The following is a 6,000-nucleotide window of genomic DNA, read 5'->3' on the forward strand; positions in this document are numbered from 1 at the left end:
CTTATATTTTCTTCTAGGAGTTTTATGGTTTCAGGTCTTATGTTCAAGTCTTTAATCCATTTTGAGTTATTTTTTGTATATGGTATAAGGTAATAGTCCAGTTTGTTCTTTTATGTGTCACTGTCTGGTGTTCTCAGCACCATTTATTGAAGAGAGTGTCCTTTCCTCATTGTATATTCTTGGCTCCTATGTCATAAATTAATTGGCCATATATATGTGGGTTTATTTCTGGACTCTCTATTCTGCTCCAGTAATCTGTGTCTGTTTTTATGCCAACACCATACTGTTTTGATTACTATAGCTTTGTAATACAGTTTGAAATCAAGGAGTGTGATGCCTCCTGCTTTGTTCTCCTTTCTCAAGACTGATTTGGCTATTCAGGGTCTTCTGTGGTTCCATACAAATTTAAAGATTGTTCTATTGTTGTGAAAAATACCATCAGAATTGTGATGGGCATTTCATTGAATCTGTAGATTGTTTTGGGTAGTATGGGCATTTAAATGGTATTGATTCTTCTAGTCCATGAGCTTGGAATATCTTTTCATTTATTTGTGTCTTCTCCCATTTCTGTCATTGTTGTCTTAAGGTTTTCAATACACAGTTCTCTTACTTCCTTGGTTAAATTTATTCCCAGTTATTTTTTATGTAATTTTAAATGGGATCATTTTTTTACTTTCTCTTTCTGATAGTTCCTTATTAACATAAAGAAATACAGATTTTTGTTTATTGATTTTGTAACCTGTAATTTCACCAAATTTACTTATTAGTTCTAACAGTTTTTTGATGGAGTGTTTAGGGTTTTCTATATGTAATATCATGTCATCTGCAAATAATGACAGCTTTACTTCTTTATTTGCTATTATTAGTAGTAATAATAGTACAGTAAGCAATTTAATATATAAATAGAGAGCAGTTGGGTATAAAAGTCTAGAGATCTGGGCTTGAGGATGAATATTTTGGACCAATAACAGAATCTGTTGCCATGAGTACCAGACTTTTTTTTTTTTACATTCTTCGTTTTGAGAGGTGGAGTTTGTATCCCATCCTCTTGAACTTGTGTAAATGTCTGACTTGTATTTCCAGTAAAATATGGTGGAAGAAACATTGTGCCCTCCGATGCTGGGTCAGGAAAGGAGATGTAATTGCTGCCTTATTGATTTTAACATTTGGACAGAAGTCTTCAGCTGCCATGTGAAGGCTCTGAGGTGCCATGCTGTGAGAAAGGCCTAGATGTTGTTACTATTACTGGTAGCCCCAGACTAGACACCAGATATACAAGAAAAGATTCCTTCTTCCAAAATGGATTCCTAGAAACACACAATCTTCAAAATTGAACCAGGAAGAAATAGAATATCTGAACAGACCAATTACTAGTAATGAAATTGAATCAGCAAACAAAAACTACAAAAAAGTAAAAATCCAGGATGAGATGTACTCACAAAGCTAATACCTATTCTCCTCAAACTATTCCAAAAAATAGAAGAGGAAGGAAGCTTCCAAATACATTCCACAAGGCCAATACTACCCTCATACAAAACCAGACAAAGACACCACAAAAAAAGAAAGCTATAGGCCAGTATTCTTGATGAACAACGATGCAAAAATCCTCAACAAAATATTAGCAAACTGCATTCAACAATAAATTAAAAGGATCATCACTACCATCAAGTGGGATTTATTCTGGGGATGCAAGTTCAATATTCACAAATCAATCAATGTGATACACCACATAAAAACAAATCCTTAATCATCTCAATAGATTCAGAAAAAGCATTTGACAAAATCCAACATCCATTCATGATAAAAAACAAAACAAAACAAAACAAAACTCAACAAAGTGGTCTTACAGTGAACATACCTCAACATAATAAAGTCCATCATGAAACACCCACAGCTAACATCATCCTTAATGGGGAAAACCTGAACTTTTCTCCTAAGGTCAGGAACAAGACAAGGATGTCCATTCTCATCACTATTCAACATACTACTGGAAGTCCCAGCCACAGGATTCAGACAAACAAAAGAAATAAGAGACATCTATAATGGTAAAGAAGAAGTTAAATTGTCACTATTTGCAGATGACCGTGATACTATACATAAAAAACTTAAAAGACTTCATCAAAAACCTGTTGGAGCTAATAGGTGAATTCAGTAAATCTGTAGGATACAAAATTAATACGGAGAAATTGGTAGTATTTCTATACACTAATAACAAATTAGCAGAAAAAGAAATTAAGAAAACAATTCCACTTAAAGTATACAAAAATTATAGGTGAAAAGACCTGTACTCTGAAAACCATAAAACAATGATGGAAGAAATTGAAGATGACACAAACAAGTGGAAAGATATTCCATGCTATGGGTTGGAAGAATCCATATTGTTGAAATGACCATAGTACCCAAAACAACTATGGATTCAACAAAATCCCTATCAAATCACCAACAGCATTTTTCACAGAACTATAACAAATAATACTAAAATTTGTATGGAACCACAGAAAAATCTGAATAGTCATACCAATCTTGAGAAAGAAAAACAAAACTGGAGATAATTGCAATTCAAGATTTCTAGATATAATACAAAGCTGTAGTAATCAAAACAGTATAGTACTGAAACAAAAGTGGACACATAGGTCAATGGAACAGAGTAGAGAGCCCAGAAATAAACCCACACTTAAATGGTCAGTTGATCCAAGACAGAGGAGGCAAGAATATACAATGAAAGAAAGCTACTAGCAGAAGAATAAAATTAGATCACTTTCTAACACCATATACAAAAACAAACTAGAAATGAAATAAAGACCTAAATATGGTGAGATCTGAAACCATAAAAGTCCTAGAAGAGGGGCGCCTGGGTGGCTCAGTGGGTTAAAGCCTCTGCCTTCAGCTCAGGTCATGATTCCAAGGTCCTGGGATCCAGCCCCACATCTGGCTCTCTGCTCAGCAGGGAGCCAGCTTCCCTTCCTCTCTCTCTGCCTGCCTCTCTGCCTACTTGTGATCTCTGTCTTTCAAATAAATAAACAAAATCTTTAAAAAAAAAATCCTAGAAGAGAACACAGGCAGTCATTTCTCTGACATTGGCCATAGCAACATTTTTCTAGATATGTCTCTTAAGGCAAAGGAAGAAAAAGTCAAAATAAACGATGGGACTACATCAAGCCAAAAAGCTTCTGCACAGCAAAGGAAACCATCAACAAAACAAAAAGGCAACCTAAAGAATAGAAGATATTTGTACGTGATATATCTGATAAGGGGTTACCACATGCAACTCAACACACACACACACACACACACACACACACACACACATATGAAAAAACCCTCACAAATAATTTGATTAAAAAAATGAGCAGAAGACTTGAATGGACATTTTTCCAAAGGAGACATGCAGATGGCCAACAGACATATGAAAGGATACTCAATATCATTAATCACCAGGGATTTTCAAATCAAAACCAAAACAAGGTATCACATTATACCTGTCAGAATGGTTAAAATAAAAAAAGACAAGAAATAAAGTGCTGGTGAGGGTGTGGAGAAAAAGGAACCCTTGTGTCCTGTTGGTGGGAACAAACTGGTACAGCCACTGTGGAAAACACTACGGAGGCTCCTCAAAAAACTAAAAATAGCTATACTATATAGTCCAGTCATTTCACTACTAGGTATTTACCCAAAGAAAACAAAAACACTGATTTGAAGAGCTATATGCATCCCTATGTTTATTGCATTATTTACAAGAGCCAAGATATAGAAGTCACCTAAGCGTCCACTGATAGACAAATGGATAAGAAAAAAAACTCTGTGTGTGTGTGTGTGTGTGTGTGTGTGTGTGTGTACACACACACACACACACACCCACACAGACCCACACAGGCATATGCACACAATGGAGTATTATGCAGCCATAGAAAAGGCCATAAAAAAGGATGAGGCCATAAAAAAGGATGAGACCATGCCATTTCCAACATGGATAGACCTAAAAGATATCATTCTAAGTGAAATAAGTCAGATTGTGTAAGACGAACACTGTATGATTTCCCTATGTGGAATCTAAAAGAACCAAATGAATAGGTTAACAAACAAAAAGTAGAATCAGACCTACACACATAGAAAATAAAGTAACGACTGCCAGGAGGGCTGGAGGGAAGGAGGAAGGGAGGGAGGAAGAACAAAATAGCTGAAGGGAAGCAGTAAATACAGGCTTCCAGTTATGGAATGAATAAGCCAGAGGAATAAAAGGTATGGCATAAGGAATATAGCCAATGATTTTGTAAATGATGAATTAGGACAGATGGTAGCTGTACTTGTAGAGAGCCTACCAGAATGTATAAAGAAGTTGAAACACTATGTTGTACATCTGAAACTAATGTAACATTGTGTGTCAACTATACTCAAATTAGAAGAAGAATTTTTTTAAAGATTTTATTTATTTATTTGACAGAGAGAGAGAGATCACAAGTAGGCAGAGAGGCAGGCAGAGAGAGAGAGCGGGAAGCAGGCTTCCCGCTGAGCAGAGAGCCCAATGTGGGGGCTCGATCCCAGGACCCTGAGATCATGACCCGAGCCGAAGGCAGAGGCTTAACCCACTGAGCCACCCAGACACCCGTAGAAGAAGATTTTTAAAAAAGATTCCAGTCCCTAGCCTTTATGTCACCCCAGCCTCCAAGTCCTCCCAGCTCAGGTTATGGACATTGTGCAGTACAGAGGAGTCATCCTCACTTGTATACTTTCAAAATTGTTGATCACAGATTCTGTGATAACCATATTACAATGGTTGTTTTAAGCCTCTAAACTTCCAGATAATTTGTTACACAGGTATATGAACTGATATGCGATGGTATCACCCAAGGAAATTAGGGGTGTGAAGCAACACTAAGATGATTGATGATTAAACTTAGAGGCACAGCAGAAACAGCAACAGTTCAAGGGCAGGAGTAGAAGAAGAGGGTTTTCCTCTTATAAAACATTTAAAGAAACCACTTAAAGATGACATGGAAGACACATGAAAAAGTTCAAGGAGAGATGGCAAATATCTCAGGGTGGTGGAAAGCGGAGCTATGGTCAGTACTGTTAGATCTGGTAAGTGTGACTTTCTGGGTCTCAGGGGAGGGCCAGAAATGGTGAGACGGAGGCAGATGCATGGCTTGAAGAAAATAGGAGGAGGATATGAACATAGACTATCTTTTCAAGGAATTGGTAAATGAAAGGAAAGGGGAGAGCAAGGGTGTCCATGGAGGGAATGCAGGCTGAGAGAAAGAACTTCATTATTTTTTTAAATGGGGAGCTTACTGATGTTTGCTGAAGTCAGAGGGAAGATTTGGAAGAACGGAGGGAGAGGGATGCAGATGAAGCTCCGCTGGCGGATTGACACAAGAGGTGGAGGTCTAAGTCTTGAAGAGGACAGACTCCTTTTCTTCTGAGAGGAGATGGCGTTCCCAGAAACTGAGGTGTGTGAACAGCCCAATAGATGATCTAGCTGTCTTCAGTTTAGATGCTGCCTGAGTGTTTCAGGCCCTCAGTACCTTCATGTCTTGATGGTGGTTTAAGTGTTCTGAGTTTGCCTCCTTGCCAAAAATCTCCCCCATTCTCTCTACCTCACAGACTACTGCCAGATTGAAATGCTGTACTGTATGGTGGCTGACATAACATAATAAAAAAAATAAAACCACAATGAGAGAAACATCTTTATACATGGGACCAATAAAAAGAGAAGCTGGGTTAAAATGTAACAAATAAAAAATGTTATGAATTTAAATTGCATAAGTAAAAATAAACAATTAAAAAAGAAATACTGTCACTCTCTTGGTTGGGAACCTACAACAGCACTTTTTATCCCTAGCTTAGAGGCCAATTCTGCTGATGAAGGGCTTGGAGGGCCTTTTGTCCTGTGATATATGTGTGTGTGATTGTATTCAAATTTGGTTTCTTCATCATACAGCGGTCACTGCAGAGCCTGGCTAAGTGGACTCTGACTCCCCTTCCCATCTCAAGTTCCTTCAT

The sequence above is a fragment of the Enhydra lutris genome, unplaced genomic scaffold (assembly GCF_002288905.1).
Source record: "Enhydra lutris kenyoni isolate GAN:26980312 unplaced genomic scaffold, ASM228890v2 scaffoldscaffold11, whole genome shotgun sequence".
Taxonomy (NCBI): domain Eukaryota; kingdom Metazoa; phylum Chordata; class Mammalia; order Carnivora; family Mustelidae; genus Enhydra; species Enhydra lutris.